At 44.1% G+C, this 18,492-nt stretch overlaps 1 long non-coding RNA gene across 1 annotated transcript; it reads left to right on the forward strand.

Moving 5' to 3' along the window:
* Positions 1-798: 798 nt before the first annotated feature.
* LOC119925406 lies at positions 799-3,625 on the forward strand. The gene is made up of 3 exons (XR_005449812.1): positions 799-848; positions 954-1,055; positions 3,324-3,625. It is a non-coding gene; the product is annotated as an uncharacterized LOC119925406 (long non-coding RNA).
* Positions 3,626-18,492: the final 14,867 nt, after the last annotated feature.

The raw sequence follows: 18,492 nt of genomic DNA on the forward strand, positions 1-18,492 counted from the left end.
CGATGGGGTCAAAGTCTCTGTAGGAAGAGACCTTGACCCCAAGGTCAAGGTTAGAGAAGCAGCGTGGCTTAGTGGAAAGAGCACGGGCTTTGGAGTCAGAGGTCATGCGTTCAAATCCCGGCTCCACCAATTTTCAGCTGTGTGACTCTGGGCAAGTCACTTAACTTCTCTGGGCCTCAGGTACCTCATCTATAAAATGGGGATTAAGACTGTGAGCCCCACGTGGGACAACCTGATCACCTTGTAACCTCCCCAGAGCTTAGAACAGTGCTTTGCACATAGTAAGTGCTTAATAAATGCCATTATTATTATTATTATTGTAGGAACCAAAGGCTTAGAGAACATGGCTCTCCTTGTCTACACTCTTGCCCCTTTGATCAAGGCTTCATCCCCCCTCCACACACACCTACATTCACCATGGTGCCATTGCAGCCTTCAAATGCTCATAAGTCCAAGGAATCAAAAACCATTCTTTTTCTTAAGATGTCAAGGACAGCTATGAAGCACTGACATTTTTTTTTGCCCTGCTACTTTCTAGCCTTTGGTCTTGCAAGAGATCCTGATCAATGCATTATTTATGAGGGACAGAATTTCTTGATTTGTATTTATTAATTAATTCCTGTAGGCCTTCAGCCAGTGTGGGAGAGAAGCCGAGCAGGTATGGAATACTAGTTTCACAACGAAGTCCATGTGTGGTACCTGTTCCATAGTCTCCAGTCAACTCCAACAACCACAACAACTGCTATCATTAATGGCTCTAAATTCCTCTTCTTCTCTCTCTACTTCTCCCTGCCCCTAGAATTCAAGTTGGTGGCGCAGAACTCAGGACCCAAAGTGCTGGAGGCAATGTAAGAATCAGCTTGTGCAGTTTATTTTATTTACTTATTTATTTACTTATTTACTTATTTATTTACTTATTTATTTATTTATTTTTACCCATATTTGTCTTTCAGGGAACGGGTTTCCCATTGGGCCTCCAGAAAGTCAGTGCCTGGGGCATGAGACTCCTCCATACTAACCTGCAGAACAGGCGAGAGGACAGTCATATTTGACAGGTAAATGACTAGGTGCTCTATATAGTGGGCTCCAGAACTGGGGGACGGGCCTCATTTGGGTCCCAAGTCTGCCACATTCTCTAAGCTCATGTGGGCAGGGAATGTGTCCGTTATATTGTTGGGTGGAACTCTCCCAGGCACTTAGTACAGTGCCCCGCACACAATAAGCTCAATAAATACTACTGATTAATTGATTGATTCTGAGCACAACTAGGAGCCTGGAAACCTGAGAGTGAATCCTGGTTCCATGAAGGATTAAGCAGTTTTGAGGCATGACCTATTTATTAGGTGGAGTCCTTTAAGACGGCCCAATAAACAGTTGCCTTATATCAGCATCTCATCAATTGTCTTAGTAGTTTAAGCTATATAGTCACCAGCCTAGTGACCAAGGGGAAGAACCAAGGAAAAGGGAGAGTGGGACATTCCATGAACCCCACTCCTACCCCTCTGGCAGATGTTTGCTGCTCCCCCCTTCCCCACCTATTCTCTGTAGTGGCAGGGGCTGTGGAATCTGGGGGTTATGGAGGCAGACACGACGCTCCCCAAGGAGCCAATGCATTTCACTTTGAGACTCATAGAGGTGTTTGAGATTCAGGAAAAAATTGACCAGATCTCCCCCTCCATCTGCTGCAGATCATGGCATATGATTGACATGTTCCAAGTAATAATAATGATGATGGTATTTGTTAAGTGCTTATTATGTGCCAAGCGCTGTTCTAAGCGCTGGGGTAGATACAAGCTAATCAGGTTGTCCCACGTGGGGCTCACAGTCTTAATCCCCATTTTACAGATGAAGTAATTGAGGCACAGAGAAGTTGAGTGACTTGCCTAAGGTCACACAGCAGACACGTGGCAGAGTCGGTATTGGAACCCACATCCTCTGACTCCCAAGCCCGGGCTCTTTCCACTAAGCCATGCTGCTTCTCCATATGTTTCCAAACGAATTAGAGTTTATCTGCAGGAACCCAATTAGAGGACACAGTTCATTAACAGGTCCTAAATTTACCCCTTTAGGTGGGTGGATGATACTCAGATAGGGTCATCCAGGCATGTCTGTAATTCAGTCTCCTTCCTGCTCACCAGCACTAATTGCTGAAGGGCAGAAACAATCCAGTCCCTGAAATCTAATAGTTGCCCCCCTGCCCACTCTGAGCCAAGAGGTCAGAGTGAGAAGCAGCGTGGCTCAGTGGAGAGAGCATGGGCTTTGGAGTCAGAGGTCATGGGTTCAAATGCCGGCTCTGCCAATTGTCAGTTCTGTGACTTTGGGCAAGTCATTTAACTTCTCTGTAAAATGTGGATTAAGACTGTGAGCCCCCCGTGGGACAACCTGGTCACCTTGTAACCTCCCCAGTGCTTAGAACAGTGCTTTGCACATAGTAAGCACTCAATAAATGCTATCATTATTATTATTATTATTATTATTATTATCATTATTATTGTTAAGAGGTTGATGCCCATGCTGTCTTCACCCACTTCCATTGCCACCCTGAGGATTGGACTAGATCTTTAACCGTTGAGAAGCAGCATGGCCTAGTGGAAAGTGCACAGGCCCAGGGGTCAGAGGATCTGGGTTCTAATTCTGCCTCTGCCATTCACCTGCTGTGTGATCCTGGGCAAGTCATTTAATTCCTCTGTGACTCAGTTATCTCATCTGTAAAATGGGGACTGATCAATCAATCACTTGTATTTATTGAATGCTTACTGTGAGAAGAGCATTGTACTAGCACTTGGGAGAGTACAAAATAACAGACTTAGTAAACATTCCCTACCCAAAATAAATTTACAGATTAAAAAGCAACATGGTCTAGAGGAAAGAGGAAAGAGCACAGGCCTGGGGGTAGGAGGACCCGGTTTCCAATCAGGGCTCTGCCAATGGCTTGCTGTGTGACCTTGGTCAAGAAACTTAACTTCTCTGTGCCTCAGTTCCTTAACTGTAAAATGGGGAGATGCCAAGGAAAAGGGAGGGTGGGTTCTTCCTCCCTCATGTGTGACAGGGACTGTATCCGACATAATTAACTTTTACCTACCCTACTGCTTAAAACAGTGTTTGACACATAGTAAGCACTTAACAAATACCATAAAAGTGAAAGAGAAAAGACTGGGAGCCCATGTGGGACATGAACTGTGTCAAACCTGATCATCTTGTAACTTCTTCAATGTTTAGTACAATGCCTGGCACACAATAGGCAATTTGCAAATACCCTTAAAAAGCAAAAAAACAAAAAAACCAGAGTCAGTTTCTGTCTGACTTTCTTTTTCTATTGGCAGATCAACACTATGGAGCCTGGAGGAGAGATGAGGGTATCGAGGGACAAAGAATTCTAGTCTGTGACAGCAGAAGCAGTCAAGGGAACAGAGGGCAAAATACGCTATGAAGGAAATTGATTTTTTAGTATAAAGCTCTCCACCAGAATATTCCCCAGGGTTAAGCCTCTTCCATCTAGTTTCGGTGAAAGAGTGGAGCCAAGAGATGTTTTGGCTTCCATCTCAGCCTCTGAAAGCCCCCAAATATATGCAGTCCCCTGAGGTGGCCTCATTGATACTGAAACATAAAAGGGGTAAATAAAAGCTACACCATATCCTGGCCTGGAGGGCCACCTGATTCTAGGGGACACTGGAACAACAGTTCTGTATCTATTCTGTTTGCGCCCAGAAGGACTGTAAATTCCCATCATGACCCCTCTTACTCTAAATCTCTTACTTTCATGAATTATTTCCCATTTCTACCCACCCCAGATGGCTGCTACTTCATCCCCGTGATCAGCTTGGTTGCCCTGAAGCTTTATTATTCAGAAAGCTTTCAGGTGATTATTCAGTAATGGAAATGGTTCACTGTTTAGGCTTACAGCAAGTGACCACAAAGAAGCCAGAGAGATGAGTTGGAAACAAAAGGAAGAGTGGGATCAGTCCCTAAAAATGAGGACAGAAGAGATGCTGTAAAAGAAAAGGAGTGTTGCCTAGTGGAAAGAACAAGGGATTGGGAGTCAAAGGACATGAGCTCTTATCCTCGCTCTTCCATTTTCCTACTATCTGACCTTGGACAAGTCACTTCTCTATGCCTCAATTTCTTCAACTATAAAATGAGGATTAAGTACCTGTTCTCCTTCCTACTTAGATTGTGAGCCCTACAGAGTCAAGGACTGGATCTGACCTTCTATCTCCCTCAGAGCTTGGTACAATGATTGACACAAAGTGAACTCTAAGCAAGTATCACAGTTATTGCTATTATTTTTCATTCATTCATATTTATTGAGTGATTACTGTGCGCAGAGCACTGTACCAAGTGCTTGGGAAACTACAATACAGTAATAGAGCTCACAGTCTAGAGACAGAGAGCTCACAGTCTGGAGTTATTAGAGTTCTATGCAGCAATCAGAATTGGGATCGTTTTCTTGAGTCAGAGGTATTAGTAGGATCATGAAACCAAGAGGAAGCACTGAAAACTACACATAGCACTTAGTACAGTGCTCTGCACACAGTAAGTGCTCAATAAATACAATTGAATGAATGAATGTTCAAATGCATGCAAGCATTCACAAACCTATGCCCACACAGAGTTGTGCCTTTATGGGGATTACTTGAACAGAGTCTGTAGGAAGTACATTGATTCTGTCTCTGAGGGCAAAGCTGCTGGACTTTTAGTTTGGTGATTGTACAAGTTGTAGAGACAGATCACCAAAAGAACACCCTAATTTGCCCAAAGATTTTAGTTTGGTGTACACTCTAAACATTAAAGAAAAGAATACCTGTTTGAGCTAAAAGCTCCACATAACCAAGAAACCTTAAATAAATGGCTCACACTGTTCATTCATTCATTCATTCAATCATATTTATTGAGTGCTTACTGTGTGCCGAGCACTGTACTAAGCGCTTGGGAAGTACAAGTTGGTGACATATAGTGACGGTCCCTACCCAACAACGGGCTCACAGTCTAGAAGGGAGAGACAGATAACAAAACAAAACATGTGGACAGGTGTCAAGTCATCAGAATAAATAGAATTAAAGCTAAATGCACATCATTAACAAAATAAATAGCATAGTAAATATGTACAAGTAAAATAAAAAGAGTAATAAATCTGTATATACATATATACAGGTGCTGTGGGGAGGGGAAGGAGGAGAGGAAAAAGGGGGCTCAGTCTGAGAAGGTTTCCTGGAGTAGGTCAGCTCTCAGTAGGGCTCTGAAGGGAGGAAGAGAACTAGCTTGGCAGATGTATGGAGGTAGGGCATTCCAGGCCAGGGGGAGGACATGGGCCGGTGGTTGACGGTAGGACAGGCGAGAATGAGGTATAGTGAGGAGGTTAGTGGGAGAGGAATGGAGAGTGTGGGCTGGGCTGGAGAAGGAGAGGAGGGAGGTGAGGGAGGAGGGAGTGAAGGGATGGAGAGCCTTGAAGCCGAGAGTGAGGAGTTTTTGCTTGAGGCATAGGTTGATTGGTAGCCACTGGAGATTTTTGAGGAGGGGAGTAACATGCCCAGAGGGTTTCTGCACAAAGATGATCCAGGCAGCAGCGTGAAGTATAGACTGAAGTGGGGAGAGACAGGACACTGTTGATGGGAAGAGTGGGTGGGAGGAAAGGGGAAGAAGATGAGAGTTTAGTTTTTACAATCCACCTCTATTTGGAGCAAATAAAATTCATTTGAGGGAAACAAAATTCTGAGCATTCCAAGTTCAGCCCCCGTGAGTGTTGCCCTTAATGACCTGCATTAAGGTCATGGTGGAGGCTGCCTTCCCCTCCCATATTAGCTCAAGGGAAAGAAGAGTTTAAATCTAAGGCCTTCAGTCAGTTCTCTCCCTGCTGCCTATCCCCACTCCTCTCTCACCTACACCCCAGCTTGCATACCTTGTTCCTCTTCAGGCAACTTTCTGTGCCTCATTCTCCTCTTTCTCAATCTTACCTTTCTCACTGTCAAAATCGGCCTCCTACTTAGACAGTTAGCCCCATGTGGAACAGGGACTGTATCGTAGCCTGATTATCTATGTATCTACCCCAGTGCTTAGAACAGTGCTTGACAAATAGTAAGTGCTCAGTAAATACAATCGGTTAATTGATTGAAGACAAACTCAGGAAACATTACAAATGCTCTTCCTTGAGCACTGTAGTGTTGTGGGTTGCTTTATTAAAATGACAGGAGTTAGGGTGATCCATAATAATAATGGCATTTATTAAGTGCTTACTATGTGCAAAGCACTGTTCTAAGCGCTGGGGCGGTTACAAGATGATCAGGTTGTCCCACAGGGGGCTCATGGTCTTAATCCCCATTTTACAGATGAGGTAACTGAGGAATGGAGAAGTTAAGTGACTTGCACAAAGTCACACAGCTGACAATTGGCGGAGCCAGGATTTGAACCCATATCATATAGTACCATAGTATAATTGCCATATAGTAATTATATCCGGTGTCCTCTTTCCTTTTTCTACTTCAGTGCAATCCAGTCCACCCTAAGCTCGCTTAGTGTAAATTAATGTACAGTAATTACCGTACTGCTGTCCTGATTGTTCATTACAACCTTGAGTGTTTCAAGGATGAGAGATCACTTGGCAGGAAGGACTTAGTCCCAGGCATTAGAATACCACCTTTCCCTTGAAGCAGTGTGGGGTGACTGATCACGGTATATTTTATGCATCGGAATATGGCTGGATTGGAGAGCCTGGACTTATTTTAATGGCATTTGTTAAGTGTTTACTAGTTTGTCAAGCACTTTTCTAAGCACTGGGGCAGATATGTAAATAATCAGGGTGGGATACAGTCCCTGTTCCACATCAATCAATCAATCAATCAGTCGTATTTATTGAGTGCTTACTGTGTGTAGAGCACTGTACTAAGCGCTTGGGAAGTACAAGTTGGCAACATATGGGCTAGTCATCTAAGTAGGAGGGAGAACAGGTATTGAGTCCCCATTTTGCAGTTTAGGAAACTGAGACATAGAGAAGTTAAGTGTTTTACCCAAGGTCACTCACCAAGCAAGTGGCAGATCAGGATTAGAACCCAGGCCCTCTGGCTCCGAGACCTGTGCTTTGTCCCCTAGGCCATGTTGCTCCTCATACCAACATCTCCTCAGCTCCTGATGCATGTGACATTGGATGATTGGTCATGGAGGGGTGTGTGTGTTTTGCCCTCTTTCTCTCTCCTTTCAGATTCACTTGCAGCCCTGGAGGGATTGGAAGTGGTTTGTCAAGCCAGTGTCCATGACTATTGGGAGGGTCTGCTTTGACCCAACCTTTCCTCCTAGAATGCCTTGAAATGGTTGTTCTGACATTAATCATCTCCTTTTGGAGAGGATGCTTGTAAATGCTACCTATTACAGCCCTGGGAAGACTTAGAAAATCCTTACTATCTGTATTTCTGGGATACCTGGAAATAGAGTTGACAGGCAAAAGTTACTTTCCTTGAGCTCCCTATTCGGTCAGCTCAGGTTTTACCTTCTGACAACAGGTTCACAATCACAGCGAGTGGAAAGACTGATTTAAGGCACTGCAGGTGCTAACTCAGCCTGTTTTAAGAAAAAAATAAGGAAAACACTCAAGAAGTAGATTACAGATACTTGACTGTGAGCCCTGTGTGGGACAAGGATTATGTCCTACTGGATTATTCCATATGTACCCTAGTTCTTAGTACTGTGCTTGACACATAATGAACACTTAATAAATATTATTATTATCATTATTATTGTTTTTATCATCATAGGTAAGTGCACCACTAGATAGTAAGCTCCTGGAGGGCAGGGATAGTGTCTACTAATTGTGTTAGATGCTCTGAAGTGCTTAGTACAGTATTCTGCATGGAGTATATGCTCAATCAAGATGATTAATTGATTGATTGTGTATAAGGATGAAAGGAATTGAAAGAAAACTCAAATGCTTTTCTCCATAGTCATTTGCAGAGGTCTTGATTTGGAGAACTCTCTGGTAGTGCTGCTCTAACTTCTCCCTGGACTCTTTTCTGCCTCTTTTCTCCACTCCTTCTCTTTGTGACTCTACTGCTGATTTCTTGGAATGCTACCAGGTGCACCAAGGTTTATCTCTCCAGAAGCATGGAGACTAGAGATTTGGGGAGCTCTCAAGTCCGGCCTGGAGTACCCATGTTAGCCCTTGCCTCTCCCCGAGGTCACCTGGTAAGGGGTTATTATTATTATTATTTCTGTTATTATTATCATCAAGGCATTTATTGAGCACTTAGTGTGTGTAAAGTCGTGTTCTAAGCACTTGGAGTACAGCACAACAGAATCGGTAGACATGTTTCACTTGGATTAAATGCTACCACGTTAATCCAAGCATTTATCCTTTCCTGCTTTGATTACTGTATCAACCTCCTTGCTGACATCCCTGCCTCCTGTCTCTCCCCACTCCAGTCCATAATTCACTCTGCCGCCTGGATCATTTTTCTACAAAAACACTGAGTACATGTTTCTCCACTCCTCAGAAACCCTCAGTGGTTCCCCATCCACCTCCACATCAAACCGAAACTCCTTATCATCAGCTCTATAGCACTCTATCACCTTGCCCATTCCTACCTCACCTAGCTACTCTTCTACTGCAACCTAGCCCACATTTGCTCCCCTAATTCTAACCTTCTCACTGTTCCTCGATCTCATCTATTTCTCCGTGTCCTGCCTCTGGCCTGGAACTCCCTCTCTCTTCATATTCATTCATTCAATCGTACTTATTGAGTGCTTACTGTGTGCAGAGCACTGTACTAAGCACTTGGGAAGTACAAGTTGGCAACATATAGAGATGGTCCCTACCCAACAGCGGGCTCACAGTCTAGAAGGGGGAGACAGACAACAAAACAAAACATATTAACAAAATAAAATGAATAGAATAGTAAATATGTACAAGTAAAATAGAATAATAAATATGCACACATAGAGTAATAATATCCCACAGACAATTACTCTCCCCTCCTTCAAAGCCTTATTGAAGGCACATTTCCTCCAACAGGCCTTCTCTGACTAAGCCCTCATTGGCTCTTCTCCCACTCCCTTCTGCATCACCTTGATTGGCTCCCATTATTCATACTCCCTCCCAGACCCAAATCTCTTATGTACATATCAATAATTTATTTATTTATATTAATGTCTGTCTCTCCCTCTAGACTGTAAGCTCATTGTGGGCAGAGAATGTGTCTTTAAAATTTTTATATTGTGCTCTCCCAAGTGCTTAGTACAGCACTCTGCACACAATAAACACTCAATAAGTACGACTGACCACAGTGAGTTCACAGTTACAATTATCATCATCATTGTTATTATTTTTATATCTGTTAAGTACTTACTATGTGTTAAGCACTATTCTAAGTGCTGGGGTTAATCAGGTTGGACACAGTCCCTGCTCCTCATGGGACTCACAGTCTAAGTAGGAGGGAATAAGATTTAATCCCCATTTTGTACAGTTGAGGAAACGGAAGCACAGAGAAGTTGAGTAGTCCAAGTTCGCACAGCAGGCAAGTAGTAGAGCCAGGATTAGGAGTCAGAAGAGCTGAGAGGAGGCCCATGCTCTTTCCATTAGGCCACACTCCCTCTGCTCGCCTTTTTGTGGCAGGTGGAGAAATGATCAGCTTCACCATAAGTGCTCAATAAAACCATTGAATGGTTGATTGATTGACTGATTCACTGGAGCCAGGGGGGAGGGAGGGGAACTCCTAACCTGATCCATTTTTTATTTTTAGTTGGTTAAGTGCTTACTAAGTACCAGGCACTGTTCTAAGCACGGGGTAGAGACAAAGTCATCAGGTTGGGCACAGTCCATGCCCACATGGAGCTCACAGTCTTAATCCCCATTTTACAGATGAGGGAACTGAGACAGAATCAATCAATCAATCAATTGTATTTATTGAGTGCTTACTGTGTGCAGAGCACTGTACTAAGCACTTGGGAAGTACAAGTTGGCAACATATAGAGACAGTCCCTACCTAACAGTGTGCTCACAGTCTAGAAGGGGGAGACAGAGAACAAAACCAAACATATTAGTGACTTGCCCAAGGCAGACAAGTGGCGGTGCTGGAATTAGAACCCATGTCCTGCTGGCTCCCAGGACCATATTGTATCTCAAGCTCCCCTGATAAAGGAAGACAAGATACTGCTCATTTCAATCACTAAGAGTAGCACCAGGTCTTTGGGTGGATTGGTCCAATGATTAGACGCAGTGGGGAGAGAGAAGGGGCTACCAGGCTGGAAGGTTGTTCCCCAGAGCTAACCTCCTTAATAATAATAATAATGATATACTCGTATTTGTTAAGCACTCACTATGTGCCAGGCACTGTTCTAAGCACTGGGATGTATACAAGCAAATTGAGTTGGACACAGTTCCTATCCCACGTGGGGTTCACAGTCTCAATCCCCATTTTACAGGTGAGGAAATTGAGGCACAGAGAAGTGAAGTGACTTGCCCAGTATCACACAGTAGACAAGTGGCAGGGCCAAGATTAGAACCCGTGACCTCCTGACTCCCAAGTCTGTGCTCTATCCACTACACCATGTTGCTCCTCCTTCCTCTTAAATTCTGGCTAGCAGGATAGCTAGGGGACCTGGTCACTTCAGAAGCTGGAGCAAAGTGGTTGTGCATCTTCTACCTGTTCCCATTCAGGGCTGGAAATCTCAGCACCTCTATCTCACCGTAATTGAGCCAGATGGAAAGCTTCGGTTTTGAAAAGAGAAACAGCCTAGTCCTGATTCAGTGAAATTGAAATAGTATGAGTGTTGTTATAGCCTGGGAGCTGATCCTAAACCATCACCCTGGATGCCAGAAAATACGGGCATAACATGCATCCTGAGAAGGTGGTTTCAAACGGATCTTCCTGTTATTATTTGTGCCGCGCCTGAGGTAAGGAGGATGAAGATTCGGCAGGGAGCAGAAACAGCCTCCGGGCACTCCAAGGCACAACATCTGCATTGCCTTTCTCCTGCTCCAGGGAGAAAGAGAGACACATTTCATAATTTTACATTCCTAAGTAATTATCTGTCTTTGCTTCTCCACTGCTTTGACTCCTGGTGGCTCCAGCCCCACGGGTATATTTGAGTGAACTCCTATTGTTGCCTTTGCCAACATCAGCAGCGGTCCTCAGCCTGATAGAAAGAGATATCATTACCTCCCCCAGTAATAAAAACAGCCATAAAAATCAGGGCCTGGGATAAACAACTTCAACATGTCACCAGCCCAGCTAATTCTCTGATTTCCTGGGGTGTGTCTGAAGGGCTGGAAAATGCTTTGTAATCGTCTTCTGATCAGAGATAACAAAAGGAAAGTCACGGCCTCTGAAAAGAGTATTAAAGGTGACAGAAAGCTTGAAACTCTGTGAGTGGGTGTAATTTGGATTTATCTACTCTTTCACTCTTAACCATGGTGTATTTTTTAGTTTATGCCTGCAGTTTTTGCTCTTAAACTGTAAACTATTTAAGGAGAAAGGTAGTGTCTTCTTCTGAATGTTCTTTAATATAGTGTTCTGCATGCTTTAGGTGTTCCAACAATACTGGTGCTAATGGATCTGGTCTTCCATGTACTAATGGAAGCAGAGAAGCAGCGTGGCTCAGTGCAAAGAGCATGGGCTTTGGAGTCAGACGTCATGGGTTCAAATCCCGGCTCTGACACTTGTCAGCTGTGTGACTTTGGGCAAGTCACTTGTCTTCTCTGGACCTTAGTTACCTCATCTGTAAAATGGGGATTAAGACTGTGAGTCCCCCGTGGGACAACCTGATCACCTTGTATCCCCCATAGTGCTTAGAACAGTGCTTTGCACATAGTAAGCACTTAATAAATGCCATCATTATTATTATAGTATTATGACTAATACCTTGAAACTGTCTCTGATCAGGGACAATGGAAACAGCAGCTGCAGAAGTCAGAATGACCTACCATCAGAAATGGGATAGATATGTCTTACAACTGGACCTTGGGTCAGAGAAAATAAGGAAGGTAAGCCATTATCACCTTGCAGTAGGGGACAGGGGTGAGCCTCCTGATTTTTTTTTCTGATATTTGTCAGATGCTTACTATGTACCAGGCACTTTCAAAGCTCTGGAGTAGGCACCAGCTAATCAAGTTGGACACAGTCCATGTCCTACATGGGGCTCAAAGTTTTAATCCCCAGTTTGCAGATGAGGTAACTGAGGCACAGAGAAGTTAAGTGACTACCCCAGGTCACACTGCAGACCAGTGGCAGGGCTGAGATTAGAACCCAGGTCCTTTTGCCTCCCAGGACTGAGCTCCGTCCACTAGGCCACACTGCTTCTCTGTACTGTACCCCAATGCTCCCAGGATGGCTGCCACTTGAGACATGCTCCCAAGATGGCTGCAACACAGTGGACTCTCAGAATGGCCATCCCCACAACTCCCTCTAATGTTGCTTATGCACAGGACTCAGTTTTCAGTTCTCCCCTCCCTCCCTCCACTGATATTCAGCCCTACTTCAAGTAGGAGAAGCAGCATGGCGCAGTAGATAGTGTATGAGCCTCAGAGTTAGAAGGGTATGGGTTCTAATCCTGGCTCTGCCGCTTGTCTGCTGTGTGACCTTGGGGAAGTCAGTTCACTTCCCTGTGCCTCAGAGACCTCATCTGTAAAATTGCTTAGTACAGTGCTCTGCACACACTAAGCACTTAATAATTATGATTGAATGAATGAATAAAATGCGGATTGAGAATGTGAGCCCCACATGGAACAGGGATTGTGTCCAACCCGATTTGTTTGTATCCACCCCAGCACTTAATACAGTGACTGGCATATAGTAAGCATATAACAAATACCATAATTATTATTATGATTGTTAGGGTATTGTTAGCTCACGTGTCCAGGGGAGAGGGCAGTGTAGAGCCAGGAGGGTCCCCAGGAGGGAGACTGGCAGCTGTCTTCCCCCTGCCATGGTCTTACCTCCTGTTTTTGACCCCTCCCCTAGCTGTGCCATGTAGTATTCATTCATTCATTCATTTGATCGTATTTATTGAGCACTTACTGTGTGCAGAGCACTGTCCTAAGTGCTTGGGAAGTACAAACTGGCAACATATAGAGATGGTCCCTACACAACAATGGGCTCACAGTCTAGAAGGGGGAGACAGACAACAAAACAAAACATGTGGACAGGTGTTAAGTCATCAGAAAAAATAGAGGTAAAGCTAGATGCACATCATTGACAAAATAAATAGAATAATAAATATGTATAAGTAAAATAGAGTAATAAATCTGTATAAACATATGTACAGGTACTGTGGGGAGAGGAGAGAGGTTATGCGGGGGGGATGGGGAGGGGGAGAGGAAAAAGGGGGCTCAGTCTGGGAAGGCCCCCTGGAGGAGCTGAGCTCTCAGTAGGGCTTTAAAGGAAGAGAGCTAGCTTGGCGGATGTGCAGAGGGAGGACATTCCAGGCCGAGGGAGGACGTGGGCTGGGGGTCAATGGCAGGACAGGTGAGAATGAGGCACATTGAGAAAGTTAGCAGCAGAGGAGCGGAGGGTATGGGCTGGGCTGTAGAAGGAGAGAAGGGAGGTGAGGTAGGAGGGGGCGAGGTGATGGACAGCCTTGAAACCGAGAGTGAGGAGTTTTTGCCTGATGCATAGGTTGACTGGTAGCCACTGGACAGTATGGCCTTAGGGCATGGCCTGGTATGGTGTCTGCAGCTCAGACCCTCTGGGGTCATCAGGCCAGAGCTCCACCTGGAACCTTCCCTGCTTCTGCCCAAACCCCATTAATTCCCCTCTGTTTTGAAGCCTGCCACATCACAAGGGCAAATGGATATACCAGGGCAGGGGACTTTCAGGAATGAGGCAAGGGCAAGGACCTACTGCGGGGGTTGCAGAGGGTGGCTAGAGATGCCTGTCTTTCCTGAGAAGGAGCTTTGCAGAAGGAGATATGTACTTGGAGCTGGAGACCAAGGGGCATTAGGCCAGATTCCAGAACCCCTCACCTCTTCCTATCCCCAATTCTTAGGTTTCCAGAGAGATGTACTTTAGTGGGTCTGGAGCACCCCGACCTCCAGTCAAACTCATCTCTAGACTGTAAGCTCATTGTGGGGAGGGAACAAGTCTGCTAACTGTTCTACTGCACTGTCCCAGTTGCTTAGTACAGTGCTCTGCATACAGTAAGCACCCATTGATTGCTTTTCCCCAACCCTTTCTGTTCTGTCTCAGCTGCTGCTTTCTCAGGAATGTCACTGGAAGAGGCTGCCCTCCTTAGCGCTCATGCAGATATGTGCACTCAAGTATTTATTTTGACTACTCTAGTTGTAAATATTTTTATGTTTGCCTCTGGAGTAATAATAATAATAATATAATGGCGTTTGTTAAGCACTTACTATGTGCAAGGCACTGTTCCAAGTGCTGGGGAGGATACAAGGTGATCAGGTTGTCCCACGTGGGGCTCACAGTCTTAATCCCCATTTTACAGATGAGGTAACTGAGGCACAGAGAAGTTAAGTAAATTGCCCAAAGTCACACAGCTGACAAGTGGCCAAGTCGGGATTGGAACCCAAGATCTCTGACTCCCAAGCCTGTGCTCTTTCCACTGAGCCATGCTGCTTCCCCAGTGGAGTAACGTACCTGCATCTTGCTGTCAGGGAGTGTGTCATTTCTTCATTATGTTCTTCCCAATATCTTAGTACAGTGCACTGCAGTAAATAGATGCTACTACTACTACTACTACAGAAAAGAGGAGATCCTAGAGCCTTTCAGCTGAAATGTATGTTTTGACTTCTTCCACAAATGAAGTTTCAGTGACCACTGCATTAGGTGGACCCACATTGCACCCTGTGGTTGAATGCCCTCTCTCTTCAAATCTGATTAAAGTTCACTCTCCTCACCTTCAAAGCCTTATTAAAAGCAAGAGTCTTTCCCCAACTAAGCTTTCATTTCCTCTTCTCATTCCCTTCTTTGTCACCTTTACACTTGGATTTTCATCTTTAATTCATCCTTCCCTCTGCCCCACAGAACTTAGGTGCATATCCTCTAGACTGTAAGCTCTTAATGGACAGCGACTGTGTTCATTAATTCTGTTGTATTGCACTCTTCCAAGCACTTAGTTCAGTGCCTCTGCACACAGTAAGTGCTCAATAAATACCATTGACCGATATCTGTAATTTATTTATATTAGGGTCTTTCTCTCTCTCTAGACTGTAAACTCTTGGCCGTAGAATGTGCTTACCAACTCTTATATTGCACTCTCCCAAGTGTTTAGTAGTCAGTCAGTCAATTGTATTTGCAAAGCACTGCATGAAGCACTTGGGAGAGTACAACACAACAATATAACAGACACATTCCCAGCCAATAAATATGATTGATTGATTCAGGAATTTTTTAACCGAGGCCCAGAAATTCTGAGACCTTCAATACTCAGAGCCAGCCAAGACCTTCAAATCTATTTGCTTTGTAGAATGGCTACATTTCTTGAAAGATCCCATAAGCTTAAGTAAGTGATGGCTTTTATTCCTTTTCAAGATCAAAGTTAGGAGCTGAATGAGGCCAGCTACAATGGGGTGAAGGCTATTGTTCTTCTGAAGACCCTTTAACAATGTCTGAAAACCCTGGTCATGATCCCTTCACACCAACTTCATCTCAGAACAACCTTCATGCTTAACCTAAATATTCTTGGGAAACACAGAAGGGTGCATTTTAGGATTCACTGAATTAATGGCTCATAGGTTGGAGGTGACCAGTCCCTAGAATTCAGTTGCTTTATAAAAAATATTTTTGGCTAAAACTTTATGCTTTGATTCAGTATTTAAAGTTACTTCTCCAGCTCCCCACTTCCTTCCTTCTATTCTTTCTCTCGTGTCCAGCTCTCTTTCTCCCTGCTTTCCTTCCAAAATTTGGATGAAGTTGAAAACACAAATCACCAGAAATAAGCTTGGGAACTAGGAATCTTCCACATGGAAACAGCTTAGAGAGTCTAGATAATTTTGGAAACTTTGGAGCTAAAATTAGCAAGGTTATTAAAGGGTAGAAAAGTAGGTAGTCAGCTGGCACACTAAAATGATCACTACCTTTCCCATTGTATCTGACAGAGGCTCTCAGCATGGGCATCTATAGGGATTAAAGCATACCTCTAATTGAATTCAAACCTCATCTACTTTTTTAGTACGTTCTTTTGAAAAGCATCTGTAATGCCGGTTTCAGGTACACATTTAAAATGGAAGTCAATCAGGAGATACAAAAGGAAGGCTGTCATAATAATGCCAAGTAACTGGTTTCACGTACATAGTGAAATGTAGGATTTCTAGTCTTTTCATTCATTGGAAACACCTTAATGTGAACATTTTATGCAACGTGGGTGGGTGAGTTATTTCTAATAATGCTTCGGATTTGCATTCCCTGGCTCTTTTGAACTTTACAATTGAATATCAAGTGTCATATTAATGGGAGTTTTACACATAGCTGAAATATCTTTGCCGCCAAAATGGTGAGTGGGTAGCGGTGATATCATCAGCAGAGCACTGTATTAAGTACCTAGGAGAATACAATACAACAGAGTTGGTAGACACACTCCCTGCCCACAGTGCTTTACCTTTTAAAATGAAATCTGTTCTGTATGACTCCTTACACTGGATGGATTTGGCCTGTGGGTCAAGATGGGTAGGTGTCCTGAGTTAATACAATGAAGCACATAAAGCCTGGAGAGGGCCATCAGCTTGGCCAAGGTCACACAGCAAGCCCAGTCAAACTTCTATCCATCAATAGTTCAATGAGTCATATTTATTGAGCATTTACTGTGAACAGAGCACTGTACTAAGAGTTGTTAGAAACATTCCCTGTCCACAGTGAGCTTACGGTCTAGAGGGAGAAGTAGTTTAGCCTAGTGGATGGAGCATGGGGCTGGGAGTCGCAAGGACATGGTGTCTAATCCCAGCTCTGCCACTTGTTTGCTGTGTGACCTTGGGCAACTCGCTTAGCTTCGCTGTGCCTCAGTTACCTTATCTTTAAAATGGGGATTACTACTGTGAGTCCCAAGAGGGACATGGACTGTGTCCAACTTGATTAGCTTGTGTCTACTCCAGTGCTTAGTACGGTGCTCAGCACATAGTAAGTGCTTGACAAATACCATAAAAAAATAAAAGAACTTCTAGTTCTCAATTCCCTGCCTTGGGTGATAGATTGCTACCCTTTGTTTCAGTCTTGGGTTCTGCCAAACATTGTAGCAGTGAGGAAAAGACAGACATTCCAACATCGGTCTTGCGGCAGGAGGGAGCAGAATTCACAAACTCCCAAGGATCCAGAAGCTCAGGCAGGATAGCTTTTAGAATAATACATTTTGCCCAAGTGACAGGTGAATTAGGCAGGCAATTGTGATTTCAGAATTCTGCTACTGCTTCTGTAACCAGGTCTGGGCTCATCAAAAGGAAGCTGGAATCACATTGCGTTTCGTAGTTCGTTATTAGAAATACCGTTGATTGCTCTGTACAGGCTCAGAATGGAGATGAGCTACAGAGCAGCGGATGGTGACATTCAGTGTGAAATTCATTAATTGGGGCCTTGAGCTACAGTGGGCAGGAAAGAATCAAACTGGGATGGGTTAGAGAGCCTGGGTGGGAGAAGAATGACTTGTTACGTGGACAGATGTCCAGAGCCTCTGAAAGAACTCACAAAGTGTGGTCCACTTGTGCTAGATCCTGGAGGTAGGGGGCTGGTTTGTTGCTATCTCTCCAAATCCATGAGAGGTTGCTATTACGCAGGAAGATAAGCATCAGTGTGGTGGTTTTCCTGGTTGGTTCTACATATTTGAATTATCTAGAAATTTCAGCCCCACTTCCCCATGCTCTGGCCAAAACTATCCTGGTTCTTCAGACATATATCAGTTGAATGGGAGGCATCTGAAATATTATTATCATTGTTATATTATTATTTTTTTCAACATTATTGTATTTGCTAATCACCTTCTATGTGTCAAACACTGTTCTAAGCAGCGGGGTAGATACAAGTTAATTAGTTGGACACAGTCCCTCCATACGTTGGGAGTGGGGCGGTGGTCTAGGTAGGAGGGAGTAGGATTTAATTCCCATTTTACATTTGAGGAAGCTGCTGCTGTGTAGCTGTGAGAGGAATTTGTTCACCTGGAGGAGAGTAGGGTAACTGCGTGTGTGTGTGTGTGTGTGTGTGTGTGTGTGTGTGTGTGTGTTTGCTGTGTGCCCATCTGGGTCTTCCCTTCTATTTTATCTGGCATCATTCCATTCTGGAATCATATTAAAAGAGGCTAAGTGCCTCAGAGGTGGCAGAATGTTATCACAGAAAGTGCATGGGCTTGGAAGTCTAAGAATGGGGGTTCCAATCACAACTCCTCCACAAGCAGTCTCTGTGGTAGTCTCTGGGTCTCTGTTTCCTCATCTGTAAAATGGGGACAGGAGTATTCACTTCTCCCTTCCTCACCAGGGTGTTGTGAGGATAAAATTGAGATCACTGATGTGAGGGTGTTTTGGTAGCGGTTTGAAGGATAGAGCAAGTTTCAGTTTCAAGTCAGGAAAAGATGTTA

The sequence above is a fragment of the Tachyglossus aculeatus genome, chromosome 3 (genome assembly GCF_015852505.1).
Source record: "Tachyglossus aculeatus isolate mTacAcu1 chromosome 3, mTacAcu1.pri, whole genome shotgun sequence".
In the NCBI taxonomy this organism is placed as follows: domain Eukaryota; kingdom Metazoa; phylum Chordata; class Mammalia; order Monotremata; family Tachyglossidae; genus Tachyglossus; species Tachyglossus aculeatus.